Source organism: Elephas maximus, chromosome 5 (genome assembly GCF_024166365.1).
Source record: "Elephas maximus indicus isolate mEleMax1 chromosome 5, mEleMax1 primary haplotype, whole genome shotgun sequence".
NCBI classification, from domain to species: Eukaryota; Metazoa; Chordata; class Mammalia; order Proboscidea; family Elephantidae; genus Elephas; species Elephas maximus.
The window spans coordinates 134,546,768-134,559,220 of NC_064823.1; the positions used below are offsets into that span (position 1 = coordinate 134,546,768).

At 39.5% G+C, this 12,453-nt stretch overlaps 1 non-coding gene across 1 annotated transcript; it reads left to right on the forward strand.

Moving 5' to 3' along the window:
* Positions 1-5,259: 5,259 nt before the first annotated feature.
* Positions 5,260-5,365, forward strand: LOC126077627 (U6 spliceosomal RNA). The gene has a single exon (XR_007517799.1). It is a non-coding gene; the product is annotated as a U6 spliceosomal RNA (small nuclear RNA).
* Positions 5,366-12,453: the final 7,088 nt, after the last annotated feature.

Below are 12,453 nucleotides of genomic sequence, written 5' to 3' on the forward strand. Positions count from 1 at the left end.
CAACAACAACAAAAATTCTTAAGCCTATTTTTCTTTTATTATTAGATTGAATATCCAGATGGCTAGATAGACTGGATGATTTTTGCCCCTCCTTATATCCTCATAAGAATTAATGCAGTGTCATATCAAGTTAAAGTTCCTGGAAGGCTCCATCGTCTTTTCCTGGTTGGTGAGGATTCAAAAATTGTATTTTAATGGGAAAAAGCCTTGTAGTGTTTTGGAGTTATTACAAATAGCAGAGATATTAAAGCACAGAGCTATTTCAAATACCTGTCATTCATCATCTTCACCATATCCATCATCATTATCATTTTTGTAGTCATAGCTAACATTTACTGAGCATTTACTAGGTACCACACGTTAATATATGCTTTATATGTGCTAATTTATTTAATCTTCACCCTCAATGTACGTGGATTGTTCTTGTGCGCTGTCTTCAATTCATAGTGTAAAAATGGTGTGGCTGCAGTATCTGACTCCCTCTTACTTCAAAAGGGGGAGAGAGAATCAGCCTCAAAATCAGCCCAAAGATGGTTCCTGTGAGGTGGAGGTCAGACATACCTCCTCTCTCCAACCTTTTTACCAGTCCTGACACGAGCCATCCCTCCCATGCACTGCTCTGCTGGGCTCGATAATTCGTTGCAACAGCCACACAAAACTTAACAGACCATACTCACAGTTACGGGGCTTAATTAGGGAAGTAACAGAGGCATTCAGGATCAGGCACAACTCCGGATACAGTTCTTTGGTCAGAACACCTTCTGCTTGCCCTCTTCTGCCCTCTGCTGCCAGGCCCTGCTGAGGACCTTCTGCCATTGGGCCCTGTTGAGGACTTTCTTGGGCAAGTGTTAAAGCTCTTATCTCTGTACGTGGGCAAGCCCGACCACAGCCATCTTCTAGTCTCCTGGTTCTGCAGTCTTTTCTGCCACTATTTCTCTGCTTCTTACCATCTCTCACTGTCTTCTGTGTTACAGCTCTGTCATGGATTGAATTATGTCCCCCAAAAATGTGTATCAATTTGTCGGGGCCCGGATTCCCAGTATTGTGTGATTTTCCTATATGTTGTAAATCCTGCTTCTATGATGTTAATGAGGGAGGATGGGCGCAGCTGTATTAGTGAGGCAGGACTCAACCTACAGGACTGGGTTGTGTCTTGAGGCAATCTCTTTGAGATATATAAGATAGAAGGAAGCAGAGATAGAGGGAGACCACATACCACCAAGAAAGAAGAACAGAGGGCATCCTTTGGACCTGGGGTCCCCGCACCTGAGAAGCTCCTCGACCAGGGGAAGATGGATGACAACGAATCTTCCTCCAGAGCCAACAGAGAGAGAAAGCCGTCCCCTAGAGCTGACACCCTGAATTTGGACTTGTAACCTACTAGGCTGTGAGAGAATAAATTTCTCTTTGTTAAAGCCATCCACTTGCAGTATTTCTATTATAGCAGCACTAGATGACTGAGACAAGCCCTCTCTCTCTTTTTTTTTTTTTTTTTCCTGAATCTAGGAGGCTGTTAGTGCAGGACCCCTGGTTCAAAGGATGTGCTCCACTCCTAGCTCATCTTTCTCGATTGTAGTAAGATCCTCCCTTTTCACCTCTGGAATGGCTCATTTTTAGCCTAGTGGATGGTGAAACTAATCAATCCCCTCATCAGGGTTCCATACATCTTATTTGTATGTTCCCATCCCAAAAGGGCGCCATAACACCTTATTTGTATTATTAGCAAGCTATCCAATCCCCTTGGTGGGTCATAAGTACCTCGTTTTCATAGTTCCCTTGGGGAGCCGGCAGTGGCAGGAGGGGTCCAGAGCCAGCAGGAAGGGGTCAGGGCTCAGGACCAGGTCCCCTAGGGACAGAGCAGAGAGGTAGGAGGAGGAGTGAGGGCAGGGGCAAAAAAAAAAAAAAAACATATTTTTTGATGTTGAGTCAAGTCCTACCATATACCTTATTTGTATTATTAGCAAGCTATCCAATCCCCTTGTCGGGGGGGCCCCACAGGTACCTCATTTGCATAGCCCCACCCACACATAGAGACTCTATAGGGCAGAGTAGAACTGCCCACATAGGATTTACTATTTTTTTTTTTTTTATAATCTTTACAGGATCGGATTGCCAGGTCTTTCCCCAGCAGAGCCACTGGATGGGTTTGAACTGCCAACCTTTTAGTTAGCAGCTGAGTTCTTAACTACTGAGCCACCAGAGCTCCTTGCTTTACAGATTATTTTTGTCGTTGCTAGTTGCCGTTGAGTAGGCTCTGACTCAATGTGACCTTACGTATATATGTATATACATATAGTCATGCATCAAAACTTAACGTTCATGATATATCCTGTGAAACAGGATGTTTTGTGATTTGGACGTTGGGTGAACACTATGTCGTAATCTGGCTCTGCTTTTGCTTTAAGCATCTCAGATAAGCTTCGTGCCTTGGCAGTGATCATCATCGTGCCGAGTGGGATTCTCATCTATGTTTGTCCCTTAATCCACGTCATTTGTGATTTCTCTACACCTGATATAGGTCCCTCTTGCATATTCCTTAGCCTTGTAGCTTTCTGGGGGGCCATTCTTTAACAGCTTAGAGGATTTTTTTTCTCTGTTTTTGAGGAACTATGTGATTGTCAAGTGCTACAAGCCTAAACTGTGAGCAAAACATTCATTGATTTTCCACCTTCATGCTGTTCGATAACCTTTTGTTTCACTTTCAGATCGATATTTCTCCTTTGCCTTTTGTCGACGGCAGTGGTGGGTGGGCCTTTTGTTACTGCTATCACTAGCACTGGTTTTTCTGTGTTTGAGAGCCATGATGCACTTCACTGTAGTATTGTCCAAAGAAAATTAAAAAGAGAGAGATAAAGCTACAAACTTCAAAAGATGTGTGATAGAAGAGATTGTATGCTGCTGCCTATGAGTGGAAGCATACACAGTTATATAGTAAACTTTTTAGATAAAAAGTGCAGTACACTACATACATAAGCTAATAAGATAGGCATTTATTATGACTATCAAGACATATGTATTATGTTTATATATGTACTGTATCATTATACACATAGCAGCTTAATTGCTTTGGATGCAAGAGATGTGAGATACACGTGTTGCATGCGGGAAGATGCTGCATTCCCTATGTCCCATTCTCCATTTGGGATTTCTGAATCTTATGGGACCATGGATGTATATCCAGTCAAATACTGCCGGAGCTGATGTTATGCAGTGCATGACTGTATATATGTATGTATGTTATTCTGTTTTATAGATTTGGCTCAGATTTTATGTAGCATAAACATTCAACCTGAAAGCGGTTGGTGGTTAACAAGAATCCAAACAATAAGCACTAGCCTATAGCACAAATCTACAACCATGAAAAAAGGTAAGTAGACTCACTGGTGGCCTGCTGTGGTGGATGGGGACTGACCACCTCACAGATTGGCACAGTCTCAGCAGCCTGAAAACAAGGAAACCCAGCAGGAGAGTCCGGCTTCACTTGAACTTCCACCGTTGCCAGTTCTGTGTGCTGAATTGTGTCTCTCAAGCACCTTATGCCAATCCCAGTTGAAAAGCCCTTAGTGCTAATCAATTGTGCCATTCTGAATTTTGGCTCACCAAACATCTGTTTAGCCAGGCCCATTGCGAAACAGACTAGTCTTCTCAATCTTCTAAACGCTCAGCTTGCTAACCTAATTACTCATTCTATTGCTGACTGTTTGTTGGTCTGCAAATTAGTAAATTTGGGACCACGCGTCCCCATCTCAAATATGCCATCACGTCTTCTGTGTGTGTGTGTGTGTGTGTGTGTGCGTGCTTTGGACGAAGGTTTATAGAGGAAATTAATTTCTCATTAAACAACTAACACACATATTGTTTTGTGACGTTGGTTGCCAACCCTGCAACTTGTGAACGCTCTCCCATTGTCAACCTTGGGTTCCCCATTTCCTTTCATCCAGCTTTCTTGTCCCCTCCTGCCTTCTCATCCTTGCCTCTGGGCTGGTACGCACATTTAGCCTCATGTGCATGGTTGAGATATGTGTGTTTTTTTTAAAACATACCATCTTTTCATTTGCCTTTTCACCTGCTGTCATTCTTTTCAAAACATACAGGTGCTGGGTCAATAAGCCCTACTTGAATGGTTCAGGCAAATAGCAGGCAAAACCTCTAAGATCTAAGGTATAATTCCAAGAAGTAGCATCTATGAAGGATGAAATGAGTCATTAGCATTCTACAGCTCACACAGGGCTAAAGCTTCTACTAATGAAAGCAGCCCATATAATACACAAGGTTAAGTCTCTCTTGCAAGGGGAAATAATAATTCACCTTCCCCAATTTGTGAAAGAACAGAAGTGAATGTCATCCATCTGAGGATAAGGTCAGCGGCTGCCATCATTTTTCCAGCCTCTTTCAAAAAATTAGTTATTGCCTGTGGGTACAACAAAATGGACACAATGAGAAAACCAACGGAAACAATTTTACTTCAGACATTAGCCACATCTATCAGGACTCCAGCTTATACGGAATACTCACATTATAATTGAGTATATCATCCTTTTGATAAAAAGTGAGGTTTATAAAACATAATGCGATAAAGATAGTTTTAGTTTTATTTAGCCCCCAGTTTGGGATCTGTCTGGGCCTATCAAAAGTAATTGTGTAAAATATTTGAGAAACACTTTAAAACTTTTTCTTCAATTGCAAATTGCAGGTACTTTAAATGGGCAAACAAAACCCAAACATCTCAATTCTATTGCCTTATAAAATCTACTCACATTCTGAATAATTGATGTGGCTTCCTGTAGACATCTCTGTGTGATCTGATGATTTTTGCATCATGATACCTAGTGTGCAATTAAGACTAAAGGTGGGCTTTAATCCCATTACCTCATAAAACCATATTTGAGTCACAGTTGGTAGCTGACACTAAAAAGAAAAAATAAGTTGTTAAATTTCTTATATAATTTCTTGTTGGTCATTGGTGAGGATAAATCGTTAAGTTTACTTCACAGGCGAGAGCAAGAAACCTCAAGAGATATTCGTACTTGCATAATTCTCAACAAACCAGGCTCTGAGTCTCAGTGCTGCAAGTTAGGAACCTGGTTTCACTGGCACCTATTTTTCAGAAATACATGTCATCTTAACAAAACTCATAAGCTCAAGATCATAAATTCCAATTTATTGAGTTAGAGGAGGAATTAAAATGCCAGATGGACTGGACATTTGCATCAGTCCATTTATTTTTTTCTCTTTGCAATAAGTGTGTGAACATTCAGTGCTTGCTTCGGCAACCCACGTACTAAAATTGGAGTAGCACAGAGAAGATCAGCATGGTCCCTGGCCTAGGAAGGCACACAAATTCACTGAGTGGTCCATAGTTTTTTTTTGGTTGCACATTATGAAAAATTGTAATAAATGTCACCGAATTACACCTGTAAAAACTGTTGAATTGGCAATTTTTTTTTCTGTATTTTTTTCACCACAGAAAGAAAAAAGAAGAAAAAAAGTACTTGTGCATTCAAATTATCAGAAAGTTTATTGATGAGCCCAGAATTCTGGACATTGGAGTTATTTTTATGGTGTGAGTGTCAAAAAGTGAAAATGTCAAAACGTGTTAAACTCAGCCTAACGTAGCCTTCTCAATGGATAGATAGACCTGGCTGGTGGGCAGATAGGTATGCTAGCTCCAAAGTACACCCAGTCAGCTTAGCACTACCCTCTTCAGCATTTGGAGTTGTCCTTTTCTGTTTTATGTACATTGACAGTTGCCTTCTGTCTTGTTAAGTCCTGTCAGCCTACTCATGATTCCAGCTTGCATTTATCAGTTCCTTTTTTTTTTTTTTTTCATTCTGAGCCATGCATGACTCTTTGATTTCCAACCAATGTAAAATTTGCTTGTACTGTCAGGAAATCTGACATTCACAAACCAGCTTCTTTCTAATTTAACATTCATCACAATTGTCTGGCAACATGAAACTTACACATGTGGTTCTCAAAGTGAGAATTAGAAAGCAAGAATATGTTGATATTTAAAAACTGGTCACTGCAATTCAATACCTTAACTTATATGTAATATTGCATTATAATTCAATCTAACCTATACCTGTAAAACTATGACAGAATTCTAAATTCCTCCCACAACTGTCTTCCTCATTTTTTTTATTGTACTTTAGATGAAGGTTTACAAAGCAAACTAGCTTCTCATTAAATAATTAATATACATATTGATTTGTGACGTTGGTTGCCAACCCCATGACATGTCAACATTCTCTCCTTCTTGATTTTAGGTTTACCATTACCAGCTTTCCTGTCCCTTCCTGCCTTTTAGTCCTTTCCCCTGGTCTGGTGTGGCCATGTCGTCTCATTTTGTTTTATGGGCCTGTCTAATTGAAGGGTGAACCTCAGGAGTGATTTTATTACTGAGTAAAAGGGGGTCAGGAGCCGTATTCTTGGTGCCGCTCCAGTCTCTGAAAGACTAGTAAGTTTGTTTGTGTGCGTGTGTGTGAGTTAGAATGTTTTTTTACATTTCTCTCCAGCTCTGTCCGAGACCCTATGTAGTGATCTCTATCAGAGCCATGGGTGGTGGTAGCCAGGTACCGTCTAGTTGTGCTGGACTCAGTCTGGTGGAGGCTGTGGTAGTTGTGGTCCATTAGACCTTTGGGCTAATCTTTCCCTTGTGTCTTTTGTTTCTTTCATTCTCCCTGCCTCCAAGTGGGATGACACCAGTGGAGTATCTTAGAGGGCTGCTCACAAGCTTCTAAGACCCCAGATGCTACTCACCAAAGTAGGAAGTAAAACATTTTCTTTATAAATTATGTTATGCCAGTTGAGCCAGATGTTCCCCAAGACCATGGTCTCTATAGCCCTCCGCCCAGTAATTTGGTCCCTCAGGGAGTTGGGATGTGTCTATGGAGCTTACATGACCTTGTCTTCCTCAAGTTGTTCTGGCTTCCCCAGTATTGGGTAGTGTCTTACCCTTCATCAGAGTTACCACTTACATGTTGTCTATTTAGTGTTTTTCCTTCCCTACCCCTTACCTCCCTCATAACCATCAAAGATCGTTTCTTTTTGTGTGTAAACCTTTTCATGAGTTTTTATAGTAGTGGCCTCATACAATATTTGTCCTTTTGTGATTGCTTATTTCAGTCAGCATAATGCCATCCAGATTCATCCATGTCGTGGGATGCTTCGCAGATTCATCATTGTTCTTTATTGTTGCATAGTATTCCATTGTGTGTATGTAGTTTGTTTATCCATTCATCTGTTGATGGGCATATAGGTTGTTTCCATCTTTTTGCTATTGTGAATAATGCTCCAATGAACATGGGTGTGCATATATCTATTTGTGTGTCATTGGGTGCGTAGATGTTTACCTTCATGATGGATCATTCCTTTAATCCTTATATAGTGCTCTTATTTGTCTTTTATGGTGGATTTTGTTTTGAAATCTATTGTACCTGAGATTAGTGTCGCCACTCTTGCTCTTTTTTGGTAGCTGTTTTCTTGATATATTTTTTCTATACTTTGATTTTTAATAAATTTATGTTTGTTTCTAAGGTGTGTCTCTTGTAGACAGCATATTGATGGATCCTTTTTTTTTAATCCATTCTATCACTCTCTGTCTCTTTAAGGTTGCATTTAGGCCATTCAGTGTAATTATTGATAGGTATGAGTTTATCCTCTCATTTTGTAATGATTTTTTTTTTTTTTTTTTTTGGTGGTACTGACATTTTCTTTGTTCCTCTTGCTCTCCTATGCTGGATTCCATTTGTGGATTTATTTATTTGTAGATTTTGTGTTTACTGAGACTTTGTTTTTCTTCTTTATTTTAATAAGTAGGTTTTTAAGCTGTCTTTGTGGTTACCTCCAAATTTACCCTTATCTTCCTAAGTTTGAACCAGTCTTTAATTACTTGGTATTGCCTTCAGGTAGACTGTGACTGTGCTGCTCGAGGGTGTGATGCTCAGTGCGTGGTGCAGATAAGCAAGATGAAAGGGGGAGGTTGTGATGTGTGGAGCTAAGTGGATGTGGGAAAGAAGAGAAATAAGAGGGAGAAACAGGAGCCAGGGGAAAAAAAAAAGTGCTGAGGGAGCCTGCCATTGGAGTGGTACAGACCCAGGGAAGCCATATGCTGCTTACCTTCTAGTTGGACAGATAGGTGCCGGCTGTCAAGAAAGGAAATATAAGGCACACACAGCTAGGTGGTCAGGAGAAAGGAAAAGAAAGGAGACAGAGATAAGAGATTAAAGAAAAGAGAGAGAGAGAGAAAGGCACACACAGCTAAAAATCAGAAGAAAAGAATGGAAGGAATGTAGAGAGAGACAAGAAACCAAGAAAAAGAAGAAAAAAAGATATCAGGTGACTGGGAGAAAGGAAGATAGTTGGAGAAAAGAAACCAAGAAAAAAAGAATAAAGAAAAATAATGGACCAAAGAAGTCCACCAAAGGCAGGTACCTAGCCAAGAAGCACTGCGTAGCCTGTCTAGAAGGAGCAGGGATGGCACATGGAGCCAGGTAAGGGAGGAAGGTAGAGAAAGATAAGAAACCGAGAAAAGAAAAAGAAAAGAAAAAAAAATTCCCCAAGGAAACCCAATGGTGTGGCGGTGGAGATCAGGAAAGTGGTTCCACAGCCAAGTGGTACTACACAGCCCATCTAGAAGGAACAGAGATGACACACATCTCCAAGTGTTCAGGAGAAAAGAAGGGAAGTAAGGTAGAGAAAGACAAGAAACTGAGAAAAAAATAAAACCCAAGGGAGCCCACTGTCTTGGCAGTGACTATCAGGGAAGCAGCTCCCAAGCCTATTGGCACTGCACAGCCCATCTATAAGGAGTGGAGTTGGCACACAGCCTCAGGCACTCAGGAGACAGGAAAAGAAGGAAGGTCGAAAGGTCGAGAAATACGAGAAACCAAGAAACGAAGAGAAACAAAAAGGAAAAAAAAAAATTCCCCCAGAGAGCCCTCTGGTGTGGCAGCTTGGACCAGGTAAGTGGTTCTCCAGCCTAGTGGCACTTAACAGCCTGTCAAAAAGGAGCAGAGCCAAGTATTCAAGAGAAAGGAAAGGAAGGAGGTGAAACAGAGAGAAGAAACCAAAAGAAGTTAAAAAAAAAAAAAAAACAACAACAACAACAGCAACAAAAAATGGCACTGAAGGAGCTGGACTGTGTGGGTGGGGCAAATTCAAGCAGCAAGGTACCGGAGTCTCCCAGACTTGCCAGAAAATGGTGGAGGCTGAGCAAGGGGTAGAAGGGTGAGGGGTGAGAAAGCGTGTATCGCCGTTTACCAGGTGCTCTGTCTCCTGCTGGGAGCTCCATGAAGCTGCCTTCCTGTATTCCCTGTCCACTGTTCTTCGTGGTTGAGGAGTCCAAGATGGCGAATCCATGCTGCATTAGCTAATAGGGGACTGCCACTCCATATCTCTCCTCACTTTCTTTTCCCTGTTTCTTATTCTGTTTGGTGCTTGGTTGAGCTCTTTATCCCTTCATTTGATGCTTAGGGTTCCAGGACTGGCATTTGTCTTGTTTCACTTAGTTTTTTGGGTCTTTGCTATGGAGGCACAGCATGGTGCTATTCCTTACTTTTTAACGTCCTCTACTATCTGGCTCTTGGCCCCTGGGTATGGTATACCCTTAGCGCTCAACTACTAACCTGTAGGCAGGCAGTATGAACCCACACAGTGATGCTACAGAAGAAAGGCTTGGAGATCTTCTTCCATAAAGATTACAGCCAAGAAAACCACATGGAGCTTCTGTAACAGATGGGGTCTCCATGAGTTGGAATTACCTTAAAGGTAATGGGTTACTAACTGACTAAAACTGACTATACTCTTCCTATTTCTCATTCTTAGCATGTTATAGCTTGGTAGTAGGTTTAAACAACATACCCTTGATATGAATAAGATATATTTGGAGGCCTTTGTATATTTGCTTGAGCTCAAAGTTCTCTTTCAAATCTTACTTTTCCTAGTGGCATATAAACTGGTCATATCCTTACATCTTAAGCCTTTTCTTCAAATTTCACTAACGTTTTCTTATTTGATGAGAAAATTTTGACCTAGCTGAGGTTTTTATTAAAATACCTTAACTAATTGCTATTTCATAATGTCATAGAGTTACGTGGAAGTCTTGTTCCTTCTAATATTTTAGCTTTCATAAAAATGTGACTGTCTTCTGACTTATCACAAAAAGAAAAAAAAAAGTCTAACAGTTGGCTTAAAAGCATCACTTTTTTAGACTTTTTCAGATGTTTAAATTTTTATATCCATTACTAAATTTTGTTTTTATTCTTACTTGTATATATATTTGTTTGATTGGGCAGGAGTATTTTTGACAAAGATATCAAGTTTTTTGTTTTTTTGTGTGTGTATTCACTTTTTGAGAGTTATGGTGACAAAAATGCTTATATTAAGTTGGGCAGCTAAACTTATTCATTGATAAATAATATGAACCTAAAGACCAAATACAGAAAATGCAGCTAAGTGTGTGTCTCCTACCATTCCACACTGAAGTCATTTTAATGTGTGTGTATTTACTAGGTTAAAAACAATCACATATAAACAACTTCACAATTCCCCTTATTTCATATTCAGGTTTGCCCATGCATGTATTGTACTTCTCTTACTTGTTTACATGCTTCTTAAGGACAAAAATGTAATTTACTTTTACATTTCCTCATGATACGCAGTATACTGTAAGCACTTGACAAAAATCTTCCTACTTAGTACCCTGCACTCTAAAGAAATAATGGACAGATTTTAAAAATGACCAGCAGAACAAATCCACAAAGGAATAAAGTTAGATACATTCTTAAATCTTCATATTAAGAAAAAAACCCTACTGCCCTAGAGTTGATTTCGGCTCATAGAGATCCTATAGGACAGAGTAGAACTGCCACATGGGGTTCCCAAGAGTGTAAATCTTTATGGAAGCAGACTGCCACATCTTTTTTTCCTGATGCATGGCTGGAGAGTTTGAACTGCCACCAAGGTTTCCTTTTGTGGTTTAGTAATATAGAAAACCATTAACCTCATGAAACCCATTACCAGTTGTTGTTTTTTCTAATAGCCTCAGTTTTTAAATAGCAAAGACAAATCAGTAATGCATTAACTAAACTGCTTTATATTAAATGATTCCAGACAATGAAAGTATCATATGGAGGCATCAGTGATTTAATGATGGGAATCTTACCATAGCTGCATTGAAGAGAGAACTTTTTCACTACTTTTTTTCCCATTGTTTCATAACAAACCATTACTCAAAAGATAAAGTTCTTCAGCTTTATTCCTAATTTCAAAGGAGCCTATGATTTGACTCCAACCAATTTTGCCAGCTTCACTTACCTAACTTCAAGCACTCTAAGTCATAGGCCGGGTTCTATGCATGTAGTCATAATCTTTTTGCTTATTGACATTTTCCTTTTTGTGTCATGCCTATTTAAAATCATATTTATGAATTCTATCTGGCAAGATATTTATACCAACACTTACAATGTGTATAAAATAACAAAACAATAATAAAATTTCATCAGCTCTCCCATAAATTTAAGTACTAATTAATTTTATACTTACTATGCTGTTGTGTTATGCCTTGATATTCTTTTCAAGGAGCACTGGTAGCACAGTGGTTCAGAGCTATGGCTGCTAACCAAAAGCCTGGTGGTTTGAATCCACCAGCCTCTCCTTGGAAACCCTATGGGGCAGTTCTACTCCGTCCTATAGAGCCCTATGAGTTGGAATCAACTCGATGGCAATGGGCGGTAAGGTAGGTATTCTTTTCAAAATAGGTCTAGAATAAAATTTTCTAAGAGTAATGAAATCAATTATTTTACTGAAATTTATCTCATATAACTCTTGTTTCATAAAGAATCCCATAGTCAGCTGAGTACGCAGGATCAGCATTTTATCAGGTTTTCAGTGTGACTGACGTTCACTTTCCTAAGTATCACATTTCAACACTGCTAAAAAGTGAAAGGACTCACTTTATATAGACAGTACACTTTTCATTAATAAATTCATTAAACATTTTGAAATACAGTAAATGTAATAAGTGAGATGTTCATTATTGCTTAATCATCCTCATTATTTGAATACTCTTTTGGTGTAGCCCCATCAATGCATTTACTGAAAACCTCCATTTACTTTTCCCATTACTCCTATTCTCTGTGCTCAAATGAGAGTTCTTATTAAAACTATTTTTTTTTATGCACTGACAATCATGTTTAACAGTCAGCAGGAAATATAAATCATCCAATTATTCCTATTGAAGAAATGGCATGGAAGTGTTCATAGATTTAGAATGAAGATTTGTGCAGCTTTGCATCACTGTGCAGGCTGAGGGGCTTTGATGACTTATTTCAGAACTGAATCTGCTCTTCTTCCTTTTGTTCTCTAGGAGATTATTCATTCCTACACACTCCATAACGCACAGGATGATGGGTAGAAAATAGCGGAGAAAAAATGAAGATAAATTGTCCC